At 43.0% G+C, this 27,070-nt stretch overlaps 1 long non-coding RNA gene across 2 annotated transcripts in view; it reads right to left on the bottom strand.

Annotated features, from left to right (window-relative positions):
- LOC132397548 (uncharacterized) overlaps positions 1-27,070 on the bottom strand; it is a 131,769-nt gene that overhangs the window by 1,440 nt on the left and 103,259 nt on the right. For both annotated transcript variants that reach the window (XR_009513390.1, XR_009513391.1), the window contains exon 3: positions 9,743-9,956. This is a non-coding gene — a long non-coding RNA (uncharacterized LOC132397548). The remainder of the gene's footprint in view (positions 1-9,742; positions 9,957-27,070) is intronic.

Below are 27,070 nucleotides of genomic sequence, written 5' to 3'. Positions count from 1 at the left end.
AGACAGAACCCAAAGAAATTCCTCTGGGCCACTCCCCTGCTAATCAATAAGGTGCTGGACCCTATCCCTCACCCAGCGAGATGTGAGGACTCATGGCACAGAACAGAATCCATCAAGTTGGAGTTGGGGGGGGGGGGGGGAGGGAGTGTGCATGACTAGAGAAAGGGGGAATATCACCAGCTTGAGCTGGGAACCATGAAACAATGGGTGAATCTTCACCAACGATGGTAGGCACAGCCCACTGGAGGCTCTGTAGATAGCCTTCTCCACTATGAATGTTCCCATGTAGCATGCAAACAACTTGCATTCTGCTCTAAATGGAAGATCACTGGATGCCAGCTAGATTTTTTCACCTGGTTTAAAAGGCCTCACATGTTGGTGAAGCCGATCAGTCTGGCCGGGGATATCGTTTCTGGATGCACAACAGAGAATCCCTAGCTGTCTTCACGTGTGCTTATAGTAATGGACCCACTGTTCAACAGCAAGGACTCCTTTATCAGGCTCTTGGTCCGGGAAGAGTAGTAGCTGGAATCCCTTTTGGCATTCAATGGGGGACATGCCAGTGGAGGACACCTGGAGGTTATTGTTAGCGATCTCTGCCCAAACCAGCTGGAAGCTCCAGACTGTGGAGTTGGAAGAGACAAAGGTGCACAGGGTTGTCTCCAGCTCCTGATTTACTCTCTCAGTCTGGTTGTTAGATTGGGAGTGGAAATCTGATGAGGGGCTTGCTGAGGCTCCCAATAGAGAACAAGAAGCATTCCAAACATGGGATATGAACTGTGGTCCATGGTCTGACACTATATCCTGAAGGAAACCACACAGCCTGAACACATGATGAACCATGAGGGTGGAAGACTCATATGTTGCTGGGAGGTTGAGGAGGGCAATGAAGTGGTATGCTTTAGGGAACCAGTCCACAAGTACCAGGTGGTAATATTTTCACCTGATAGGGTCAGACCAGTGATGAAATCCACTTAGAGGTGGAACTTGAGGAGGAATGGCAGGGACAGCGGGCAGAGCAGACCAGCAACGATGATATTAACGATCTGAAAGAGGGCACAGAGCGTAGTGTATCCAAGTTTGCTGATGACACTAAATTGAGTGGAAAAGCAAATTTTGCAGAAGTTACAGACAGTCTGCAGAGAGGTATAGATAGGTTAAGTGAGTGGGCAAGGGTCTGACAGATGGAGTACAATGTTGGTAAATGCAAGGTCATGCACTTTAGAAGGAAAAATTAAAGTGTAGATTATTATTTAAATGGTAAAAAAAATTTGCAACAGGTTGCTATGTAGAGGAACTTGGGAGTGCTTGTGCATGAATCCCTAAAGGCTGGCTTGCAGGTGCAGCAGGCTGTCAAGAAGGCAAATGGAATGTTGGCCTTCCTTGCTAGTGGGATTGAATTAAGAGCAGGGAGGTCATGCTGCAACTATACAGGGCACTGGTGAGGCTGCACCTGGAATACTGTGTGCAGTTCTGGTCTCCTTACTTGAGGGGGATATACAGGCTTTGTAGACGTTGCAGAGGAGGTTCACCAGGTTGATTCCAGAGATGAGGGGGTTAGGCTATGAGGAGAGATTGAGTCACCTGGGACTGTACTCACTGGAATTCAGAAGAATGAGAGGAGATCTTATAGAAACATAAAATTATGAAAGGAATAAATAAAATAGAGGCAGGAAAGTTCAAGTCAAGTCAAGTCACCTTTTATTGTTATTTTGACCATAACCGTTGGTACAGAACACAGTAAAAATGAGACAACGTTTTTCAGGATCATGGTGCTACATGAAACAGTACAAAAACTACACTGAACTACGTGAAAACAACACTGAAAAAAAACTACACTAGACAACAGACCTACCCAGGACTTCATAAAGTGCACAAAACAGTGCAGACATTACAATAAATAATACACAAGACACTAGACACAGTAGAGGGCAGTAAGTTGGTGTCAGTCCAGGCTTTGGGTGTTGACGAGTCTGATGGCTTGGGGGAAGAAAGTTTTACATAGTCTGGAATGCTTTGGTACCTTTTCCCAGACGGCAGGAGGGAGAAGAGTTTATATGAGGGGCGCGTGGGGTCCTTCATAATGCTGTTTGCTTTGCAGATGCAGCGTGTAGTGTAAATGTCCATGATGGCGGGAAGAGAGACCCCGATGATCTTCTCAGCTGACCTCACTATCCGCTGCAGGGTCTTGCGATCCGAGATGGTGCAATTTCCGAATCAGGGAGTGATGCAGCTGCTCAGGATGCTCTCAGTACAACCCCTGTAGAATGTGATGAGGATGGGGGGTGGGAGATAGACTTTCCTCAGCCTTCGCAGAAAGTAGAGACACTGCTGGGCTTTCTTTGCTATGGAGCTGGTGTTGAGGGACCAGGTGAGATTCTCAGTCAGGTGAACACCAAGAAATTTGGTGCTCTTTACGATCTCTACTAAGGAGCCGTCAATGTTCAGCAGAAAGTTGTCGCTCTGTGCCCTCCTGAAGTCAACAACTATCTCTTTTCCACTCATTTCCACTCATAGGTGAGACTAGAACTAGGGGACATAACCTCAGCATTCAGGAGAGTAGATTTAGGATGGAGATGAGGAGGAACTGCTCTTCTCAGAGAGTGGTGAATCTGTGGAATTCTCTACCCAAAGAAGCAGTGGAGGCTACTTCAATAAATATATTTAAGATAAGATTGGATAGATTTTTGCATAATAGGAGAATGAAAGGTTATAGGGAAAAGGCAGGTAGGTGGAGATGAGTCCATGGCCACATCAGCCATGATCCTATTGAGTGTTGAAGCTGGCTCGATGGGCCAGATGGCCTGCTCCTGCTCATAGTTCTTCTGTTCTTACGTTATGTTAGCAAGGCTCTGATGTGACGCATTGTCCTGGGCATAAGTAACATAGGCAAAGATGACATGACGGACATCTTACATCTTGGAACATAGACTACCACAAAAATTGTCTCTTTAGAAACTCCAAAATGTGTTGAATCCCTGGGTGGCCAACCAGATAGGAAGAGTGACCCCGCTCCAACACTCCGGGGTGCACGGTGGCAGGGTCAAACAGCCGATTGGGAGTCCTCACCTGGGCCTGGGTCCAACTGTTCTGCTCCTATTCCCCAAATCACCGGAGTAGCAATGCATGTGTGCGGAAGGATGGGCACTGGACTGGAGTTGTCTTCAGAGATGTCAAATTGGAAAGAGAGAAATCAACCTTGGTATTCTAGCTGCTAAGATGGTAGGTGAGGTTTAAATTAAAACGGGTAAAGAAGAAAGACCAACGGGCTTGAAAGGAGTTGAGTCTCTTGACATCACAAATGTAGGAGTGGTTTTTATGACCCGTCTGTACCAGAGAGGGGTGTTCTGCTTCTTCCAGACAAAGTTACCAGGCCTCCAGGGTCTCCATGACAACCAGAAGTTCTCGGATCCTGACCCTGCAGGAATCAAGTGTGGGGGAAAAAAAGCACAGGGATGCAGCCAATTATCTACTGAAGAGCATGGGAAAGGAGAGCACCAGTGCCAGCATCTGATGCACCAATCTCGATGAAGAACGGACTGGATGGCTTTAAATGTTACAGTAGTAGGGCAGTGGTGAAGTGCCACTTTAGCTCTGAATCTTGGTCTGCTTCAATTATCTTCCTAAATCCTGCAGAGGCCTTCTTGGTGAGTGTATTTATGGGAACTGCAATGGGACTGAAGCTTCTGATAGAGTGGCAATAAAAGATTAAAAACCCCAAGTGCCGCACCTGTTTGACCATAGATGGTGTGGGTTACTTGGTGACTGCCTGAACTTTGCATGGGTCCATTTGAACACTGGAAGAGATGAGGATGTAGCCAAGGATGACACCTGCTCTTTGTGGAACTCATTCCTCTCTGATTTGGCATAAACCTTGTCCTCAAGGAGCTGTCTGAGAATCTTCCAGACATGCTGGATGTGTTACTGGTGAGAGTGGAACAAATACAAAAAGCAGATTGATTCAACATGTCCCATTGATGGGAGTCTGAAAAACAGCGGGAGTGTTGACCGGGCTAAATGGCGTCATGAAGTACTCATAGTGGCCAGTGGGGGTGTTGAATGTTGTCTTCCACTTGGCCCCTTCTTGAATGTGAACCAGGTTGCAAGCATGGTGCAGATCTACCTTTGAGATTATGGTTGCCCCCTTGACATGCTTAAATGTAGAGACAAGAAGGAGAAGAGGATATCAGTTCGTTTTCATGATGTTAATGAGGGGCTGGTAATCAATGCGGGGACAGAGTTTGCCATCTTTCCTGCTCACAAAAAGAGAAGCCCACCCCAGCTGGTGAGTCAGAGGGATGGATAAATCCTAAAGAAGAGTCCTTGATGTATTTGTCCATGGTCCCTGTTTCAGAAGGAGGACAAGAACCAGGAAAGAGGCCAATGGGAGGGTCGTATGGCCACTGTGGAGGCAGGATGGTGGCCTACTTCTTACTGAAAACCTCGTGGAGTTCAGTGTATTCAGCTAGAACACTAGACAGGACCACACTAGCAGCTGGCTCAGGAGGGGTTACACTGACACAGGCTTGAGCGTGCCAGTCCCCACTCTTGGAACACCGTTAGGGACCAATCAATCCATGGGTTTAGTCGAGATAGTCAGGTATGGCCAAGCACTAGCAGCAGTTTAGATGAATATAGAAGCAGAGCTGTACTTTACAGTTGCTCTCTGGAGCAAGTTGGAGGGGTAGTGTGGAAAGGTGGATCTCATCCGTGTCCAGAAGCCGACCATCCAGAGCATGGATATCAAAATTCTCTCTCAATTGCTGAGTGGGAGTTCTTCACCTTTGAGCCTCAGAGATAGCTATGAGGTTCCTGACAGCCCTCGAATCAATCGATGCCAGAAGCTCAAGGGTTTGGGACCCCCATGATATGGGAGCATTACTTGATTAGGGAATAGTGTTTGCAGAGAGAATTGACCCTTCAGAATTCCCCTTCTTACTGATGGGTCTCCTCTTTTACTGGGCACTTGGGGCATGATGCCCTGAAGTGTCCTGGAGAGCCACAGTACAGGTAGAAACCTATTTTTCTGCACTAATCTCATTCCTCCGGAGATAGGTGAGGGCCCCACCTGAATGGGCTCCTCTGTGGACTGTGTACGGGGTGAGAAGAGAGGGGCTGAAAAGGCTGAAAAGGCTGAAAAGGGGCTGATCTGATGAGTAGGAGGCTTGGGGCATTTTCTCTCTGCACCACTCAGCTACCTGGTTTCTATTCAAATGGGCGGGTTTGTCAGGCCATCCAGGCTGTGCTGTTGATCACACCCTGTGATCTCATGCTGGGCCTTCATGCTCAGCACATACTGGAAGGCAGATAAGAGATCTCTCATTCTACCCAGTTTCAACCACAGGAGTGTGAAACTTTACTGAATAGTCTCTCCCTTGGTGCAGGTCAAGGAGTCAGTGGGCAGCCTCCTGGTCCCACACTGCAAGTTTAAGCATTCTTTTGAACTCAACTAAAAATTACTGGGAAGACTGGGCTGCAGGAGAGACTTATTCTTATAAGAAATTCAACTGGCTGAGTGGGGTCCATCTAAAAGATTTGCCATATCAGCCAGCTTATGTGCGTCATCACTGAACCAACCTGGCTGGTCTTGGAAAGTCAGCGCTCACTGGGCAATAAAGTTGCTGCAGCTGTTTCTACTTCCTCCCCTCTTCTCACCTTCTTACTGTGACTTCTCATCTTTTTTTCTCCAGTCCTGATGAAGGGTCTCGGCCCAAAATCTTTGGAATCTCTGGATTAAGTTCAAGTTTAATGATTGTGTACGCACACACACACACACACACACACACACAAAATGAAACAACGTTCCTTCAGACCACAGTGCACCCATGCAACATCTATCACACACAGCACATAAATCAAAATATTATACTATAATTAATAAATTATAATTCAAAATGCAAGTAGTCAAGTACAGCACAGGTAAACAGTACAGTATACAGCTCGCTGTCATAGTGCTGAGACCTTGGTGATGGTAGGGGATTCATTAGCCTCGCAGCTCGAGGGAAGAAGAAATTACCCAGTCCTGATTCCCAACGCCATGTGCCAGTCAGCACAGGAACAGAAAGACAGTACAAATAAATGAATGGCTGAGGAACTGCTGCAGGGGGAAGGGTTCAGATTTCCAGATTGTTGGCATCTCTTCTGGGGAAGGTAGGATCTGTACAAAAAGGGTGGATTACACTGAACATGAGGAGGACCAATATCCTTGCAGGCAGCTGCTGAAGAGGATTTAAGCTAATTTGGCAGGGGGATAGGAACCAGAATGATGGGGATAAGGATGGGGCATTTGGTATTCAACTAGATGTAGTGTGTACTGAGATTCTGAGGAAGGACAGGCAGATGATAGGGCAAAATTGCAGTCAGTGGAGTGAGTTAAAGTGTAACAGGGGGTAAAGAATGGGCTGCAGGAGAAGAGGATTCCCTAAAGGTTAAACTTACAGGTTGAATCAGTGGTAACGTAGGCAAATGAAATGTTAACTGAAAGATAATGCTGGGGCGGTAGTAATGCGGGACAAAGAAACGGCAGAGGAACTTAATAAGTATTTTGCATTAGTCTTCACTAAGGAAGACACTAGCAGTATGCCAGAAATTCAAGAGTGTTAGGGGGCAGAAGAGAGTATAGTTGGAAAGATGAAAGGTCTGAAAGTAGATAAATCACCTGGAATATATTGGTCCACATCCTGGATTCTGAAAGAGATAGCTGAAGAGATTGTGGAGATATTAATAATAATCTTTCAAGATTCACTAGATTCTGGAATGGTTCCAGAGGAATGGAAAGTTGCAAATGTCACTTCATTCTTTAAGAAGGGAGGGAGACAGAAAGAGAGAAATTACAGGCCAGTTAGCCTGACTACAGTGGTTGGAAAGATGTTGGAATCCATTGTTAGGAATGAGGTTTCAGACTGCTTGGAGACACATAATAAAATGGGGCAAATTCAGCATGGTTTTCTTAAGGGGAAGACTGGCCTGACAAATCTATCGGTATTCATTAAGGAAATAAGCAAGGAGGAGGTACAGGAGCCTGAAGACACACACTTAATGTTTCAGGAACAGCTTCTTCCCCTCTGCCATCAGATTTCTGAATGGACATTGAACTCATGAACACTGCCCCAGTATTATTTCTCTCTTTTCGCACTGCTTATTTAATTTTTTTCCATTTATATTCTGTATTGTAATTTATAGTTTTTATTGTATTGTAATGCACTGATGCCACAGAGCAACAAATTTCACAACTTATGTCATTCCTACCTGTGGCCATCAAACTTTACAACTCCTCCTTCAGAGTGTCAGACACCCTGAGCCAATAGGCTGGTCCTGGACTAATTTCCACTCGGCATTATTTACTTATTATTATTTAATTATTTATGGTTTTACATTGCTAAAGTTCTACACTATTCTTGGTTGGTGCAACTGTAACGAAACCCAGTTTCCCTCGGGATCAATAAAGTATATCTGTCTGTCTGTCAGTCAATGACATGAAACCTGATTCTGATTTTAACAAGCAGGGAATGTTGTGTACTTGGATTTTCAGAAGGACTTTGACAAGTGTCACACTTGAGGCTGCTTACCAAGATAAGAGCCCATAGTATTACAGGAAAGATATTAGCATGGATAGAAGATTGGCTGACTGACAGGAGGCAAAGGGTGGGAATAAAGGGGGCCCTTTATGGTAATGATTGCCAGTGACTAGTGGTTTTCCACAGGGTCAGTGTTGCAACAGCTTCTTTTCAAGTTATATGTCAATGATTTCAATGATGGAATTGATGGCAGATGAAATTTAGAGTAAGGAAATATATGGTCACACACTTAGGTGGAAGCAATTATAGTGTAGATTATTTTCTAAACGGGAAAAAAAATTCAAATATCAGTGGTGCAAATGGACTTGTCAGTCCTTGTACTGGATTCCCTGAAGGTTAACTTGGAGGCTGAATTGGTGGTAAGGAAGGCAAATGCAGAGTTAGCATTCATTTCACGAGGACTAGAGTACAAGAGCCTGAGTATCATTAAAGGGATTCTCTGCAATTATCATGAGAAACTTTATCCATCACTGCTGAAGCCCTTCGACGTGCTTGACCTGTCATATGTTCAGAGATGCTCTTTCGCACACTGCCATTGTAAGGTGTGGTTATTTGAGTTATTGTCGTCCTTCTGTCAGCTTGAACCAGTCTAACCAATCTCCTTTGATCTCTCTCATTAACAAGGTACTTTCCCCCACAGAACTGACCCTCAATGGACGTTTTTTGTTTTTCACACCATTCTCTGTAAACTCTAGTGACTGTTGTGAATGAAAATCCCAGGAGATCACCCAGATTCTGAGATACCCAACCAACTACAGAGGTCATGGTTTAGGGTGAAAGGTAAAATGTTTAAGGGGAAACATAAGGAGGAATTTCTTCACTCAGAGGGGGGTGAGAGTGTGGAAGAGCTGTCAGTAGAAGTGTTGGACGAGGGCTTGAATTCCACATGTAAGACTGGTTTGGTTAAGTACATAGATAGGAGGGTGGAAGTTGATGGAAGTAGGCAGATTAACAGTTTGCCATGGAGTAGATGGGCCAAAGGGCTTGTGCTGTAGTGCTCTATGACTGTATGGCTGTCTCATAGATTAAATTCTATCTAAAGGAACTGATTAGGTTTCTTCTCTGGGTTTCTGGCTCTGGCCTCAGCATTCCACTTTTTATGACATTTGGTCCTGGCTTATCACCGATCATGTCTCCAATAACTTTTAAAGAAAAATAAAAGATTAGCTTTACTTGTCACATGTACATCAAAGCATTGTGAAATGCGCAATTTGCCCCAACAACCAGCACAGTCAGAGATTTCCCATGAGGGGGCGCAGCACGGCAACAGTGGCCTTTCAGAGCTGGTGTTACTTTAACTTAATTTGCTAATTTAAGCTTGATACACAACTTTTGATTAGGGCATATGGCTGTCTACCATCGCCAGATAGTACAACAATACAGAGATTGCCCAAAAACAAACCTTCACAAAGATCTGCTGGTCAGATTACGTGACCTCGGCTTGCTGAGGGGAACGGGCCTACAATCCTCGGACTCACCTGATGCTGGTAGCTGGAGATGGACATGTCGTAAGCGGTGTGTGAGGAAGCAGAAGTGAGGCAGGTGGGCAGGAGTTCGTGCTAAGCAAAAGGCAAACCACAGCCAGCCGGCCCTCCCATCCATTCTGCTCTCCAATGTCTGCTCCCTGGACAATAAATTCGACTTCAATACCCAGAGCCTGGACTGACACCTTGCCCTATTGTCTTGTTTATTATTTATTGTAATGCCTGCACTGTTTTTGTTCACTTTATGCAGTCCTGGGTAGGTCTGTAGTCCAGTGTATTTTTTTCTCTCTGTTGTTTTTTATGTAGTTCAGTCTAGTTTTTGTACTGTGTCATGTAACACCATGGTCCTGAAAAACGTTGTCTCATTTTTACTATGTACTGTACCAGCAGTTATGGTCGAAATGACAATAAAAGTGACTTGACTTGAGGATTCACTGGGAGCAAGCCGCAGGTGACACCATGCTTCCAACGCCAACGTAGCATTCCCACAACCTGTATGCATTCCCACAACTTACTAACCTGTATGCATTCCCACAACCTGCATGCATTCTCACAACGTTGCATTCCCACAACCTGTATGCATTCCCACAACTTACTAACCTGTATGCATTCCCACAACCTGCATGCATTCTCACAACGTAGCATTCCCACAACCTGCATGCATTCCCACAACTTACTAACCTGTATGTCTTTGGAATGTGGGACAAGAATCATGAGATGCCGGAGAATGTATGAAGTCTATACAGACAGCGGCAGGAATTGAACTTGGATCCTTGCACTGTAAAGTAGATCCTCTTCACTACCATGCTGATTTTGTTCTAGTCTTCCATAATGGAAAGTTCATGTCCTTCTTCAAGATGCTTCTGGCTCTTTTGAGTTAAAACATTCAATAACCCTGTAAAGAGGACCTATTAGATCCATTGTTTTCTTCTCACTCTCCTGACGCAGTTTAATAACAAAGATTTACATAATCTTTAACACCTGACATTAAGTCGCCTGAATTTGTTTGTCTTCTCACAAAACATATGGAGAATATTAGAAACACTCGGCAGATCAGACAGCTGCTAAGGAGGTTAGAGCTGTTATTAAATAGTTTATAGCAAGGTGCTGATAAAAACTCAAAGTAGTCAGGAAAAATTAATATAATTCTGTAAATGAGAAATGTTTAATCAGTTTATTAGAGTTCTTTGAAGAAGTGGCTTTAAAGTTCTTTGAACAGTGTGAAACATAGGGAATGAGTGACAATGTTATAGAACTGTTTAAAATGCTGAGAGGCAGAAATAGATGGTGATATTTTTTGCCCCGTAGTACAGGAGTCCAAAGCCTGGTGGCATAGGCTTAAGGTGACAGGGACAAGTCTTAAAGGGGATTTGATGGGCCACTTTTTCATGCAGAGAGTGGTGAGTGTGTGCCAGAGGAAGTGGTTGTGGCAGGTGCAAGGGTATCATTTAAGAAGCACTTGCAGAAGTACATTGTGGGGCAGGGCTTGGACAGATATGAACGAAACGAAGGAAATTGGAATTAGCCAGCTAGGCACCATGGTTGGCATGAACTGGTTAAGGCAAAGGGCCTGTATCTGTGATGGTCATTCTTTGATTCTAACTCTTACCGTTAAATAAAGTAGACCAGGTGGATGTACCATGCATAATCAATCAATGTAGGCAGTTCCAGGAGAAGTAAAGAAACACTTTGTATTTTAAAAGCAGTTAGCAGCTGCATGACTTTGAGATTGGTCTCACTTGGATTAAGAGGAATCTAAAACAGGGCAGCTTCCGAATTGTCACAGCAGTTTGTTCTTCTCAGGATGAATTGACTGAATGCAGGTGAAAGGGAGCCGGAGCGGGGGTGGGTGGTGAGCTAGCCATTCTTCAGTGCCAGTATCTTACTCATTAATTTATCAGGTGAAGTTTAACTGCCCATGTTAATGCATCCTTCTTGATCTACGACACTGGTTTCCATTTTCCTGAGAAGTAATATTTAAATAAACATGTCAGGAACACTCACTGTACAGCCATTAGCCATGCATTTTATGCCTGACTCCCACTCCAGGACAGAGCAGCATCCTTGGAGCCAGGGAACTGAAAACAACTAAGTGGTCCCTTTAATCTTTAGTACAATGTAGCATTTCCTTAAGAACAACTGAAGCTGATTCAAGTTGAAGTATTTTTAAAGGGGTAAAAAAAGAGTGAGATCCTGATAAAGGCCAAAAGGGCTTGCCAAGAAAGGGTTGTGCGAAAGCTTCAAATAACTTGCATCAATCAACATATGAGAATCAACCAGACAGAGGCATTTGTTCTTCATATTGTTAATGAGGTGAAATTGGCTTCTGTGATAATTCTAACAAAGGTATCTCAGTTCATATGGAAATCAGCTGAACACAACTTTGAAGCGAGCTTTATTGCCCTTCATGCACCGTTGGCAAAAGGCAACGGTGTATTTTCTTTGAATGCAGGTGACTTGTTCCTTATAAATATCACAAAAACCACATTCACCTTTTCCGAGTTTCACTTGGCAGTTTAGTAAAACCTTATTATTAAATTTGAAATAAATAGAAATACACCAGTCATATTTTTGAGCAGATTGTCCATTGGAGGCACAGGCTGAAGTAGAATGGTTCACTTATTCTCCTGTCTGGATCTGGAGGAGTGAGAAAGAAACTTGAGAGCATTGGAATTTAATGCTCAGATTAAAATTGTGCTTATCCAGAGCTGGTGCTGTGCTTTGGTTGCCGATGATAAATTAATTCACTTTTCAAAGAGAGCGATAATCCATCTGACCCCACACAGTAATCCATTGTGCTAAATGTGCTGGTATGAAGATCAGTGGCATCCTTTATAACATGCTGAGTATGGGTATTATAAAATTTCAAAGAGTGTGTCATCCAGCCAGCTTACCCTTTGCAAAGTCATAGGTCAAGTTAATTGGATCAATTTGCTGTGACATTTGTAGCTTTTCATAACAGACAGCCATTACCATTGCAGGGAGCCACATAATTGCTTTGTTGGTACATTAGATGTTTATGGCTCTCTTGTCTTCAAAGAGATACCTGTATGTTAAACCATTTATCTCATTTTGTAGACTTACACCACATCCAAAAGATTCAAAGGCATGCATCCCTCCCAGATTCATGAAAGCGTGTATAATTGATCAAAAGCAGTGTCTGTTTGAAAACAGATAGAACAAGCTGCATCCCTCCTCCCCAGGAAGTTGTATAGTGGTTAATGTAGTTTAAAAATGCAATTAATAACCATCTTGTAAAGAGGAGTGATTGTTTATTTTGCTTTCATTTTGAATGCTCGCCCTGTTTTAATTAGGACATAGAAGATCAAACAGTACAACAAACCCACAGGCCCTTCGGCCCATTATGTTGTTCAAAGTAATTTTATCATCAAAGTACATATACTTCACCATATGCAACCTGAGATTAATTTTCTTGTGAGCATTCACAGCAAATACAGGAAACACAACAGAATCAATGAAAGACCACACCCAACCCAACAGACAAGAATCAATTTGCAAAATTTAAAAGAAACGAACTGTGCAAATACAAAAAGGAAGAAAGAAAAAAAGAAATAGTAATAATAATAAATAAACGAGCAATAAAAATCTAGAACATGAGAAGAGGAATCCTAAAAAGTGAGTCCAGGTGAGTGAAGATGAGTGAAATTATTTGCTCTGCTTCAAGAGCCTGATGGTTGAAGGGTAATAAGTGTTCCTGACCCTTGTAGTGCAGGTCCTGAGACTCAACAGTGATGGCCGCAGCGGACTGGATGGCGGGAGTCCGTGATGGATGCTGCTTTCCTGCGCAGCGTTCCTTGTAGATGTGGGCTCCGTGGTGGGGAGGGGTACAATGGTGGAGTGTGGTGACATATATGTACTATGATAATATATTTATTTTGAACTTTGAACTTAACCTGCCACACTTACATGCTGGACTCAGGACAGGTCCTGTGAAGTAATAACAGGGAGGAATTTAAAGTTGATAGCCCTTACTGCCGAAATGGTTAAGCTTATGACAACTGATCCTTGAATCCTCATTGGGAGACCATCCTGACTACATCCTGGTTGAGAGCATCCTGACTGTCTGCATCACTGCTGGGATGGGAACTGTACCTTCTTTAATCGCAGGATTCTGCAGAGAGTGGTGTAGACAGCTCAGCGTATCTGTAGTTGTGAACTTCCCATGATACAGGACATTTACGAAGACAGGTGTGAAAAAAGGACCCGAAAAATCATTGGGGATCCGAGTCACGCCAACCACGATCTATTCCAGCTGATACCATCCGGGAAACAGCACCACAGCATAAGAGTCAGGACCAACAGGCTCCAGGACAGCTTCTTCCACCAGGCCATCAGACTGATGAACTCAAGCTGATTTGAAAGCATTTCTATGTTACATTGACTGGTCTATTTATTATAAATGATTATAAATTACTATGATTGCACATTGAGACATAATGTAAAGATTTTTGTTCCTCATGTGTGTGATGGATGTAAGAAATAAAGTCAATTCAATGCGATTCAGCTCACACAGTTGTGGGTGGAGAGAGAATAGCACTGGGCTGAGCATACATTCTGGAAGGGTGCCAGTGCTGATTGCTAGCAAGGACGAGATGTCACTTCCAATCTGCACAGACCGCTATGAGGAAGTCAAGGATCCAGTTGCAGAGGGAGGTACAGAGGCCCAGGTTTTGCAGCTCTTTGATTACAACTAAGGGGATGATTTTGTTGAATGCTGAACTGTAGTCAATAACGGCAGCCTAACATAAGTTGGTCCTGATGAAGGGTCCCAACCCGAAATGTTGACTGTTTACTCGTTCCTATAGATGCTGCCTGGCCTGCTGAGTCTCTCCAACTTTTTGAGTGTGTTGCCTGGATTTCCAGCATCTGCATATTTTCTCATCTTTGCGCCTAACGTAAGTGGTACTTTTGTCTCAGTGATCCATTTCTGAGTGGAGAGCCAGTGAGAATGCATCCACTGTAGACCCATTGTGGCAAAAGGCAAATTGCAGCAGGTAAAGGTCTTTGCTTAGGCAGGAATTGATTCTAGCCAAGACTAACTTTTCAAAGCACTGAGTGCCACTGGGTGAGAGTTGTTGAGACAGCTCACCCTACACTTCTTGGGCCCTGGTATGACTATCGTTCTTTTGAAGCAGCTGGGAACCTCTGAATGCTGCAGTGAAAGATTGAAAATGTCCTTGAACACTCACACCAGTTGGTTGGCACAGGATCTCAGAGCCTACCATGTACACCTTCAGGGCCTGATGAAAGACACTATGACGTTGGCCTCCGAGACGGAGATCACAGGATCACTGGATGCTGCAGGGATTTGCATTGAACTCATCTGGGAGTGAAGCACCATGGCCATTCATGATCTTAGGTTTCACTTTATATGAAGTAATGGCCTGCAACCCCTGCCAGGGCTGATGTGCATCCAATTCCATCTCCAATCTCATTGGAATTGTTTTCTCACTCTTAAGATAGCCTTCAGCAGATTGTACCTGGATTTCTTGTACAGTTCTACATCACCAGTCTTGAATGCCACGGATCAGCAGACTATGAATCTCTTTATTCATCCACAGCTTTTGGTTTGGGTATGTCCAGTACGTTCTTGAAGGCACAAACTCATCTGCACAGGTTTTGATAAAGTCAGTGACAACAATTGCGTATTCATTCAGACTCGAAGACCAATCCCTGAATGTTGTTCAGTCCACTGATTCGAGGAAGCCTTGTCATTGCTTCTTCACCTCCCATGACAATAACTTCTTGTTCCTCACCACCACTGGTGCTGCAGTCTTTAGTCTCTCCCCATACATGGAATAGAAGTACAGCCAGGGGATCGGGCTTTCCAAAGTGTGAGCATGGGGTAGCACGGTAAGCACTCTGAATGGTGGTATAACAGTGATCACGTGTGTTTCCACAGGTGTTTGTTACAGGTAGTTGTTCAGGAACCTCTTCAAGCTGGCTGTTACAGTACGCACCAACTGCACCTGCCTCTGGGGTTTAGACACTCTGATTCTCCAGAGTATGGATAACCAGAAAGCCCTTTAAAGATTTAGGCCAGCTCCTCTAATTGTAGGCCACGTTTTGGCGCCAAGATTTGAATATTTAAAGAGTGCCTGGACTCAATCATCAGCTCTACTTTGGTTCAGTCTGCGATTGCATTTAGGATTTCTGTCTTGTTTGGATTCTCACCAGATTCTCGTCTAGCATCTCGTCAAGAACCCTATTCTCATCTCAGTCTTGAAATGATGCCACAATGCTAGCCTCGGATACTCCAGCAGTTGGCTCCTTACCATCGTCACCTAGGCCTCTTGTCACGCTGGTCTGGTTGATTTCCCCCACAATGAATGGGAAGGCATCAGGGTGTGCGGTTTCTGCTCGCTGATTAGGAAGCTCGGCTCCCCCAGAGACTGCCTGAGGTGGTGTACACTGCTTCCAGGATGATGGCTGGAAACTCCCTCGGCAGATAAAAAGGAAGATGTTTGACCGCAAGATGTTCCAGGTCGGATGAGCAGGACTGAGACAGAACTGCCATGTCTATGCACCACAATGGGTTAATTATAAAGCACACTCTACTTTCCCTGTCCTTAAATGACTGAGCTGTCTTGTCTTTACATTGTATGGTGAAGACATTCAACTGCAGCACTGCATCTGAAACGGTGGGAAATAGCCAGGTATCTGTGAAACAAGGTACATAGCAGTACCTAATGTTCCACCGGTACTGTAATCTTGCTCTGAGGTCCTCAGTTTTATTAGGGAGACTGATAGTACTATCCCCAGAAGGATAGTAGGGAGGGGGGGTCTAAAGCCTCTGCTTTTCAATCTTACTTGCAGACCATCGTGCTTTCCTCACTTCCTTATTCTTAAAGGGGAACTGCTCTCGCAACCTGAATCCACCTTCCGAGTGTCAATAGCTTTTTAAAATGTCTTAAAACAATGTTGCGTACTGAGATATCAATGCCACAAAACACCACATATGGCAGTGATATTAACCCTCATTCTGATTCTGACCTAAATACCTGCACTCTCATGGTCCATATCCTACCATTCTCTGCATTTTCATGTGTACATCTAAGTGCTCTTAAATACCTCTATTGTATCTGCCTCTGCAATCACCCCTGACAGTACATTCCAGTCACCCACTATTCTGTGTGTTAAAAAATCTGTCCCACACATCTTCACTGAACTTTCCGCCACTCACTTTCAATGGTATAAGACATTTTGGGACTATCAGTTTCTCTGCTATGAAACATTTTGGCCTGAGGGAAAAAAGATCAAGATCAAGTTCAAGGTTACTGTCATTTAACCGTACACATGCATACAGCTAAACAAAACAAAGTTCCTTAGGGGCCAAGGTGCAAAACACAGCACATTTATCACTTACACACACAAAATAATATTAACAGATAGAACAAATACTGGAGATAAAGTTGAATAAGGAACATATACGACATACAATTAAACATACAGCACCATCACAAATGATATGTACTGGGTGGTGGCAGGTTGTTCAGAAGTCTCACAGCCTGGGGGAAAATAAACTGTAACCCAGCCTAACAGTTCTTACTAGTATACAGTGCAAACTTCTGGCTGACAGCAGATCAAAGAGGTTGTGGGACGGATGGGAAGGGTCCGTGACAAAGCTAAGGGCTCTGCGAATGCCGCCCTTCTAGATTATGTCCTGGATGGGTGGATGGGGTTGGAGAGATGCGCTGATTCTCTCAGCAGTCCACGCAATCCGTTGTAGGGTCATGTAGTAAGATGCCTTACAATTCCCATATAGGCGGTGATATAGCTGGTCAGGACAGTCTCAACGGTGCTTATGTGTATGCCTGTTATAACCTTATAAACCTCTATCAAGTCTCTTCTGAGCCTCCACTCTCTAGAGAAAACAACCCTGGGATGTCAAACCACTTTTTATAGCACACTACCTCTAATCTAGGAAGCATCCTGATAAACCTCTCCTGCACCCTCTCAAAACCGTTCACATCATTCATACAATGGGACATCAGAATTGAATGAACTATTCCAGATGTGGCCTATTCAGAGTTTCATAAAACTGCATCATGTCTTCCTGGCTCTTGAACTCAATACCTCGACTAATAAAGCATGCCAAATGCTTTCTTCAACACCCTAACAACTTGCATGACCACTTTTAGGGAGCAGTCGACCCCGAGATCCTTCTCTACATCAATGCTGTAAGGGTCTTGCTATTAATTGTGTATTTTTCACTTTATATTTGATCTCCCACAGTGCAATACCTAAACTCCTCACATTTGGCCAGGGTGCGGCCTTCTATATATTGGTGTGATATACTGTGTCTGGTGCTCCCGGTGCGGCCTTCTAGATATTGGTGAGACCCAACGCAGACTGGGAGAACGTTTCGCTGAACACCTACACTCTGTCCACCAGAGAAAGCAGGATCTCCCAGTAGTCACACATTTCAATTCCACGTTTCATTCCCATTCTGATATGTCTATCCATGGCCTCCTTTACTGTCAAGATGAAGCCACACTCAGGTTGGGGGAACAACACCTTATACTCCGTCTAGGTATCCTCCAACCTGAGGCATGAACACCGAATTCTCTAACTTCTGTTAATGTCCCCCTCCCCTTCTTACCCCATCCCTTATTTATGTATTATTTTTTCCTTTTTTTTCTTTACTCTTTCTCTTTTTTCTCTCTCTCTCTGTCTCTCTCACAATCACTCCTTGCTTGCTCGCCATCTCCCTCTGGTGCTCCCCTCCCCCTTTCTTTCTCCCTCGGCCTCCCGTCCCATGATCCTTTCCCTTCTCCAGCTCTGTATCCCTTTTGCCAATCAACTTTCCAGCTCTTAGCTTCACCCCTCCCCCTCTTGTCTTCTCCTAACACTTTGGATCTCCCCTTCCCCCTCCCACTTGCAAATCTCTTACTATCTCTTCTTTCAGTTAGTCCTGACGAAGGGTCTTGGCCCGAAATGTCGACAGCGCTTCTCCCTATAGATGCCTGCTGTGTCCACCAGCATTTTGTGTGTGTTGCTTGAACTCCATCTGCCATTCCTCTGCCTATATTTGCAACTAATCTATATCCCGCTGTATCCTTTGGCAGCCTTCTACACTGGGTTCCCAACATGTGGTCCAGGGACCCCTTGGTTAATAGTAGGGGTCTATGGCATAAAAAAAAGTTGGGATCCTTTGTTCTATACTAACCACAATTTTGTTTTATTGCATGTGAACTTACTAATCTATCTATCCACATTTGCATCCAAGTCACAATAGTCAAGGACTGTCAGCTAGAATAGGACTCATCAACCACAACCCTTTTTCTTCTGTGGACAAGCAAGCTAACTCTGAATCCAAATTGTCAGGTCATGCACCTTAACCTTCTGGAAGAGCCCACAAAGAGGGACCTTTTCGAATGCCTTACTATCCATGTGGATGGTGCTCTGCTTTCATTGTCACCGCCTCGAAAATCAAGCTATTAAGTTGAAGCTTTGATTTGAAGTAGACTAAGTTTCCAGAGATCGGCTATCTGTCAATGATAAACTTGCTCACTGGGAAAAGGAGCAATATCATTCATAAGGTGCATCATTCGCTTTTGATTCCAGTTTGGTCTTCTCTACTATCTGCACAAATACAAACTGCCCAATATGGTCAACAGATGCAGAGTACCAGGTTGAATTTGCATTCAGTTCTCCAGGATATGCAGGCAATGCCGTGTTTACTTTAACTTTTGCTCACACAGTACCATAAACCTGGATTCATCCTGAGGATATATATTTCCAATCCTACGGCTTAAATCAGGAGTCATGATCAGAAAGGCAACAAGGTCCTGAGAATTATTGTTACAACATCGTGACCCAAACTGGAATTTGAGTAGGGTTTCTGGCTGAGGAGGCATTGGTGGATTTGCTCTCTGGAAATTGCCTAGTCATTGCTGCTGATTTAGCACAGATCATGCAACCATCACTAATCTGCAAAGTCAACACAGAGTACTTTAATTTCTTTGAATTACTTTAAATTTCAACACACTTGGGTAGAAGTTTGTGTTGTCTCAGTAATTTGAGCATAGCACGGACACATGGCAATGGGGTTGGCCAGTAGCCACCCTGTGTGGCATTTGTTCTACTGCCAAACTTCTTAAGGCTTTTTGGCCGATGATCAGATGTTGTGCTCTTGAACGTTAGCTCAGGATCTAAGAGCCAGTCCTGGGAACTGGAATGGGAAAAGACCCCTGTGAAGAAATTGTTCACACTGAGTAAGGCAGATGTCAAAATGTTTGTGTAAGCTCTCTGTTGGGTTGTCAGTTCTGGTTGGACTTATTCCTGACAATGATATCTCCTGACTTTCAGCACCAGTGCCCTGACTCACTTAGGCACTGGTCCTTGCGTCCGCCCACATTAGCTGGCCAAAGCAAAATCACTCTTTGCTATTTGTTTGGATAGTCTTTGACTCAGTCAATTTTGTCCCTTGTTTCAAATATTTTTGTTACAAATTATAAAAATAGTTTAATAAATATTTTGTTTTAAACAACTGCCAAGATTTTTTTTTACAATCAAGCACAGCAATGTCATTGATATTAGAGTTCATTTTCTGGAGATTCCCGGACCATCCTGGTGATTGGCACCCCCAAGCCTAAATCTGCCAAATAAACTTAATCACGTATCCTTTCTATGAGCTGGAGAAGTGGAAGAATCCTTCCGATAACCAGCTGCCCAGAATGGATTAATGCCTTTCTTGGTCTTTGCTTTAACCCACCTATTCTAGCATACTGAAAGACAGTCAATGAGGATAATATCCTCAAGTTGTTGCTCCGTGGAGGTACAACCACCTACATCAGCTCACACAATTCCTTCACGGTCTGAGGGGCAACATCTGTCTACCTCCCCTTCATCGTCTTTCCCCTGTGACTCAAGAGATATGAAGAGGTGGAGATTACATTACAGTTACAGAGAACATCATGAAGCAGTCGGAATTTCAAAAACAATTCCAGTGTGATGACCCTACTGCTGGTATCTGAAGGTCACCCATTCAACAGGTGATTTCAAAGGAGCAAAGTTGCAGAGAAATTGGAAGACATTCAGTAGCCATAGAGTAAAGAAAACAACAGACTTCACCTACCCTAATGAAATGATAATGATAGAAGGAGGGAAGACGGCGAGCGTTTTTAAAGTGAATATATCACTAAGGTTGATGTGCAATCCATCTTTTGGAACTGGAAATGGAATTGAAATTGGTTTATTACTGTTACATGTACTGAGATACAGTGAAAAGCTTGTCTTGCTTGTTCACAAAGATCACAGGCTAAAACAATAGCATGCAGAATAAAGTGAAACAGCTACAGAGAAACAATAGGATCATAATGAGGTACTGTAGATTGTGAAGCCGGGAGTCTAACTTATCATACTAGGAATCTATTTAATAGTTTTTTAAACAGTAGAGTAGAAGCTGAGGGAAGCTTAGGTAGAAATCACAGGAGAACTGGTCATAATTTTCCAAACATTTGTAAGGACCACAGTGATGTCAAGGACTGGGGAATTGCAAATTTTATGTCCATGAACAAAAAGATACTGTTGTGGGGAGGTTTGGGAGGATAAACCCAGCAACCACAAACTAGTCAGGAGAAACTTTCACACACAGAATTTGTGGTCACTTGGACTGATTGGTGAAAGCCAGGATAGACTCTATAAGCTAAATGATCTTCTTTTGTGCTGTAACTTTTCTGAGATTCTATTCAAAACTCAAACTCAACCCTATTTACCTTATTTGATTCAATTCTCTCTGCATTTTTTTCAGGACTGACAAGATACTCCTTTTTTAGCAAAACTACACTAAATAGGTTTGACCAAGGAGCAATTACATAAACTAGCCTTTTGTTTCCTTTGATATGGATGTTTAGAAGTAATGGAGCTGAATTTGCTGGGGTTCATACAGGAATTCAGAATAAACAAATGCAATCATGAAGTTAAAACTGCAGCCTTAAGGTTATTCCCTTCACACTGTCTAATGGAAATCTGGGATCCTCTTCCCAACAGAAAAAGAGTGAAACCAGGGATTCAAGAGTGAAAGTTCCCTAACTTCTGTTGTGCAAGCAAACTACAGAACTAAATGGACAGATGGTGCTTCAGCCACCATGAACCGAATAGAGAAACAGAATGAAGTGAATGGCTGACTCTTTTATTGACTGTGGAAAGTATTTGCAAAGACTGTTTCTATCTTAATTATTTAAAGAGCTAAATGATGGCATAAAACCAGTATACAATGTGAATCAAAATCACTTAATGGTACATTAATGAAAAAAATTGAACCCTGATTTATATTTATCTCTGCAAAGGGTTTAACAAGGACTGAGCTCTGTTCAAGCTAATGGCGGAACCACAATATGAATACAATTGATGCAAGTTAAGAACTGTATTAATTTGAAGGAAGTGTTTGCCTAGAGAATGATGGACTCCTAAAGCAGGGAACATGTCCGTGGCCCATGGAGAAGCACTTTGAGTTGTTTGAAGCCATCACTCCATAAAAGACAGAAACAAATCTCACTCAGTGATGAGATTTGTAGATGAGGTAGCCAACCTAGCACCCTTATTAACCATTATCAGATAAGCAGAGGCACAGTGGTCGAGTTACTGGATTAGTAGTCTAAAAGATGAGGACCTAAACCCAAACTACAACGTGGTAGCTGTGGAATTTACTGTCAATTAATAAATAGATAGGCAACAATAACTCCTAGCAATGATAATCACAAAAAAACTGTTGGTCTCTTTTTGTCTAAGAAAACTGTCAAAGGAATTTGCCTTCCTTATCCAATCTCTCTGGTATGTGGCATCTTAAGTGCTTAACTTCAAAAGGTTTTCTGCAAGCTATACAGTTGAAGATGGGCCACCACCTTCTCACGCACAATTAGCAATTGACAGTAAACACTGTCCTGAGGTATTAATAAATTTTAAAAAATACTGGCAATGAAGAGCAGATGACGTGCATGAGCATTCTGCATGCTTTATTGGCCAGAAAGAACTAAAATCTACAAATCGGCAAACAGGAATGAGGCAAAGGCAGCGGAAGCAGACAAAGACAATGTCTTTGTTCTTGCCACGCTGTCAAAGAAATGGAAGCTGCCATTTTGTAAGACTGTTCTTGCAGCCTCCATTTTGTAAACTGTTTGGTGAACTGCTTCCATCACAGGGACAATTTAATCAGAGCAACTGAATATTCAAATTCAAGTTTAATTATCATCAACTATTTATGAATACAGCCGAACAAAATAGCATTTCCTCTGGAGCCAAAGTGCAAAACATATACAGCACATGAATCAACTTAGCGAGCAAGAAACAAAAACATAGTCACGCAAAAAAAATGTGTCTCTGAGTGACATGTCCCACAGATTGATGGTGCAGTTCTCGGCAGTACGCAGCCATTGCAATCTAACCTGTCATTCCACCATTTGAACACTGGAGGGCAGCACCAACAGGAGAGGCCAACCCTCAGCTGAGCTGGATGCCACACTCCACCACCTCCAGCATCTCCTCTCCTGGTCTACAGCAGCAGGCAAGCCCACGGCTGGAAGCTAATCTTCAGAAGCTACACAGCTTCCTTGTCACCTGTCCTGTCACCAAACAAGGGTACAGGTCTGCGACATCTTGCATTATCATAGTCTAACAGGGTCTTGAGATTGCCAGAGAAAAGTCCTAGACAATAACCCACGGTTACACTGCACATCGCCTTTGGGTACCAACTCCAGTGCCTTCTGGTAACGAGCAACCACACAGTCTGCACCCAGCCCAGCAACTCCAAAGTCAGTCCAGCTCCTCCAATCAACGAGCAGCTCACTGATGGGGTAGACCTGCAGATCTGAAGTTCTTGGAGTCTAGTGTTGTCCTGCAATTACTAAAAAGACATTTAACAAATAAAAACATCTTTGGTTGGCCCCAAAGTGGTCGCTGCATCCGAACACAGCACCATCTTACCAGAAGATGTACACAATAACTTTTCTGCTGATGACCTGCTAAACCTGAGACTATTTTCAGATAAGAAGCTATTTAGAACCATAGAACATTACAGCACAGAAACAGGCCTTTTGGCCCTTCTTGGCTGTGCCGAACCATTTTTCTGCCTAGACCCACCGACCTGCACCTGGGCCATATCCCTCCATACACTTCTCATCCATGTACCCATCCAAGTTTTTCTTAAATGTCAAAAGTGAGCCCACATTTACCACTTCATCTGGCAGCTCATTCCACACTCCCACCACTCTCTGTGTGAAGAAGCCCCCCCCCCCATGTTCCCTTTAAACTTTTTTCCCTTCACCCTTAACCCATGTCCTCTGGTTTTTTTCTCCCCTAGCCTCAGTGGAAAATGCCTGCTTGCATTCACTCAATCTGTACCCTTCATAATTGTATACACCTCTATCAAATCTCCCCTCATTCCTCTTTGCTTCAGGGAATAAAGTCCTAACCTATTCAACCTTTCTCTGTAACTCAGTTTCTCAAGTCCTGGCAACATCCCTGTAAACCTTCTCTGCACTCTTTTAACCTTATTAATATCCTTCCTGTAACTGGGAGACTCCAGTTTGGCCTCACCAATGCCTTATACAACCTCACCATAACATTTCAACTTTTTTACTCAATACTTTGATTTATAAAGGCCAATGTACCAAAAGCTCTCTTTACAACCCTATCTACCAATCTTTATTGCGTGTTTCTCTATTATGTGATCTGGTGGTCTTGGCCCAGTATTTGGGTGAACTGGTTAGACTGGTTTGATTCAGTATATGTTGGACAGAACAAAAATAAATTATCTAGACCACAAGTCTGAGAGAAAGAGCCATAAAGTAATATTGCTCTTGCTTTGTGTCAGATCCAACAAGAAGCTGACACTGGTCAGTCAGACGAGCTTGAGCCAACAAAATTAAGGCACCTTAGATCGATCCAATGAGGAAAAGGATATAATGGAGGATTTTGAGAGCACAGGTAGCGGCAGAAGTGAATGACCTCACGTCGGAAAGGTGGAGATTACAACAGGAACAAGAAGAATACCTGGTCAGTGTAGACTCTATTTACTAGCTATTGACTTTTCACTTCCTTAATTGTTCGTGGAGGGCCAGGTATTTAAGTTCATGTGTTTGTTAACTGAGACATTGAAAGTAATTGTCAGTAAATACAGTTCCTCTCTGTGCCTAACTGATCAATATTGTTGAGGGTTAACACTTGTAACAAGCCTCGTGTGATGGTGCAGTAATTAAGCTGAAGAAGGGAAGATTGGCTACGTAATCATTGGTATTGGTACTGGTTTATTATTGCCACATGTGCCAAGGCACAAATAAAAGCTTTTCTTGGATACTATTTATACAGATCAAATCATGATCTGGCATTGAGCAAGAATCAGGTTAATCTAAAACAATGCAGAATAAAGTGTAACAGCTACAGAGAAAGTGAAGTGCAAGGAAACAATAAAGTACATGATCATAACAAAGTAAATATTGCAGTCAAAAGTCCATCTTATCGTACAAGAGGTCTGATAACAGTGGAAAGGAAGCTGTCCTGGATGAAATTGAGAGGATAACTACAGCATCTACTGCCAGTTAAGATTTGTAAGTGTAAAGTCTGTGATTTTTAATTTTCCACGTCTCAGAATAAACTATTCTATAATCAACTATTACTATCTAACACAGGCATGAGTTTGGAGAGGTTTAATGATGGACACTCTCAGGACATATTACTGTGCTGAAGAAGAGTGCAGGAAGCCCCAGTTTAGTGGTCTATTTAATGAAAATCACTTGAAAGTCATTCTTGCCACAGGCACTGACTGATCTTTATTGAAGGGCTTCTACTGTCATTTCTTTTAAGTGGAGCTCACAGATGTGAAATGACCTGTAGGGAGACTGTGGATGCTGTTTCACAAGACAATAATAGCTCATACTCCCCAGAGAGTGATGATATGGGAGAGCAGCGGGTGAGAGGAAAGAAATACGGCTTGACTTCTGTGCCTTTTCATTACTTTCTCCGAAACCAGGAATACCTCTCAAACCCGCTCGTGGGGTTGGGTTATTTTCTCATCAAGCGGGGAGTACCCAGGAACGTAACAGGAGTTGAATAAAGACTGATCAGTGAATCAGTGCCTCCATTGTCTGTGGTCAGCAGGTGTTCACACACTACAGACAGACCCTGCTCTGTTCAGTACTATCAGTGCCCTGCAGGGGCTGTTTACTCGACACCTGAGCATGTCACTGGCATGCTCAGTCAGTGAAGGCCAACACTGCAGTCAGATTTTAAATTAATAAGCCTTGCAGAAAGTTTGTGAGGAGCACTGTTTCCTGCAGAAGGCTATTATTCAGTCCTGGTATTGTGCTTCATACTCTATGATAATTGGTTAACAGTGCATTTCAATTGCTGTTGCATGGCTGAATTAAAAATAGCTTTGCAATATTTGTTCTCTGTAATCCCTTTGCTCTTAAAGTCACTTATTAAATTAGTTGGGATTATGGTTCTGCTAGAGGTGTAATGTTCCACAACTGCCATGTGTTATAAATTAATTAAGTCAGTCAACATACTGTAGAAATATGCAGCATTTATATATCTCTTTAGTTTAAATGTTGTATTCTGTGATTTTATTTGTTTTTTTGTTGCTGTTTGCACATTTTTTTGCATATAGTGGCGGGGTGTGGATGTTTTTCTTTGAACTGATTGGTTCTGTGGTTGTTTGCTTTGTGGCTGTCTGCGGGGAGATGAATCTCAGGGTTGTATGCTGCATACACACTTTGATAATAAAATGTGTTTCGAATCTTTGAACAATAACAAATAGCCTGACAGAAAGAGGAGTTAAAGTCTGCAGATAGCAAATGTCTTCCTAATAGTCTTCCTGACTAGTGCTTCTGACAAAGTTGTGTTTTGCAAATGCAAAGACTACCTGTTAGTAGAACGCCTCAACTCCATATAGCTCAAGAAAAGCTTAGGTAAAAAGAAATTTGAAGAATTAAACCTTGGCCATCTCTGCCCAGCAACCAGCTCAACTTCCTATGTTTCAGTCAGTAGTTGATGCACAGCTTTTCCTGACATGATGTAACAACACTGATATCTACCCAATAATGTGGAAAATTGGCCAGGCACGTCCTGTTTACAAAATACAGTCGGCCCTCCTTATCTGCTGGGGATTGGTTCTGGGATCCTCCGCGGATACCAAAAAACGCAGATGCTCAAGTCCCTTATATAAAATAGCATAGTATTTGCATATGAACTACGTACATCCTCCCGTATACTTTAAATCATCACTAGATTACTAATAAAACCTAATACTATGTAAATGCTGTGTAAATAGTTGTTATACTGTAATGCTTAGGGAATATTGACAAGAAAAAAAACTGTACATGCTCCTCTTGCTTACAACACAAGCAGCGAACAATGATCAAACGACGAGTAAAACCTGTAATACCTGTACAGTAGTTGTTACACTGTCTTGTTTAGGGAATAAGGACGCTTTGGAGGAGGCTCAATAATACTAAAGTCAGGATCTGTGGAGGTTGAGGGCTGAGGATCTTCAAACGTTGAACGTCGTGACTTCAGAACTGCAGATGTTTTAGTTAGAAACATTGTTATAGGAATCTGTCTCTTCTTTTTCTTTGCATCTTCAAACAAACCTTGCAGTGGTTGTAGGCATGTTGTTATCCCTTGGGTGACACGGAGGCTTCGTTCCATCGAAGGATCAAACAACATGTGCTGGAAGAGCACTTCCGGGTTTTCTCAATTCGTGGTTGGTTAAATTTGTGCATGCGGAACTCGTGGATAAGGAGGGCCAAATGTACAGGACAAATTCAGATTCAGATTCAGTTTATTGTCATTTAGAAACCACAAATGCAATGCAGTTAAAACATGATTCCTCCAGAATGATATCACAAAAACGCATGACAAAACAGACTATACCAGAAAATCCACATAACGTTTGGCAATCCCCAACCCAGAGTCCAGAGAGGCTGCTGCGTATTAATAATCGTGCTACCGTCTTAGCACGTTCCCCGGAAAGGAGCTCCAAATCCA

This window comes from Hypanus sabinus, chromosome 1 (genome assembly GCF_030144855.1).
Source record: "Hypanus sabinus isolate sHypSab1 chromosome 1, sHypSab1.hap1, whole genome shotgun sequence".
In the NCBI taxonomy this organism is placed as follows: Eukaryota; Metazoa; Chordata; class Chondrichthyes; order Myliobatiformes; family Dasyatidae; genus Hypanus; species Hypanus sabinus.
This window is presented reverse-complemented; position numbering and strand designations above follow the sequence as displayed.